Source organism: Poecilia latipinna, unplaced genomic scaffold (assembly GCF_001443285.1).
Source record: "Poecilia latipinna isolate Pla-1442-1.1 unplaced genomic scaffold, P_latipinna-1.0 Scaffold11359, whole genome shotgun sequence".
Lineage (NCBI taxonomy): Eukaryota > Metazoa > Chordata > Actinopteri > Cyprinodontiformes > Poeciliidae > Poecilia > Poecilia latipinna.
The window spans coordinates 1-627 of NW_015123975.1; the positions used below are offsets into that span (position 1 = coordinate 1).

General features: G+C 41.1%; 1 non-coding gene across 1 annotated transcript; it reads left to right on the top strand.

Annotated features, from left to right (window-relative positions):
* The first annotated feature begins 450 nt into the window (after positions 1-450).
* On the top strand, positions 451-523 carry trnav-uac (transfer RNA valine (anticodon UAC)). The gene has a single exon. It is a non-coding gene; the product is annotated as a tRNA-Val (tRNA).
* Positions 524-627: the final 104 nt, after the last annotated feature.

Here is a 627-nt window from a genome sequence, read left to right on the forward strand (position 1 = left end):
TTTGCATGCTTCACATGCAAAAGGTCTCTGGTTCGAAACCAGATTTTGCATGTTGTATTCATCACAGGTGTTTACTAAAGGCCAACAAGGGTCTGTGGTGTCATGGTCTGTACTTTGAATCCAGGCATCTGAGTGCAAACCTCAGTTGAAATTTTCGTGTTGCATCTCACATCATCAACTTTGGAACCTCAAACTGAAACAAAGCAGAGAAGTTCAGTTCCTGTAGTGTAGTGGTTATCATGTTTGCTTTACATGCAAAAAGTCTCTGGTTTGAAACCAGACAGAAACAGATTTAGTATGTTCTATTCATCACAGGAGTTTACTCTGTGGTGTCGTGGTCTGTACTCTGAATCCAGGCATCTGAGTGCAAACCTAAGTTGACATTTTCATGCGTTGCATCTCACATCATCAACTTTGGAACCTCAAACTGAAACAGAACAGAGAAGTTCAGTTCCTGTAGTGTAGTGGTTATCACGTTTGCTTTACACGCAAAAGGTCTCTGGTTCAAAACCAGACAGAAACAGTTTTAGTATGTTCTAATCATCACAGGTGTTTACTAAAGGTCAACAAGGGTTTTGTGGTGTCATGGTCTGTACTCTGAATCTAGGCATCTGAGTGCAAGCCTCA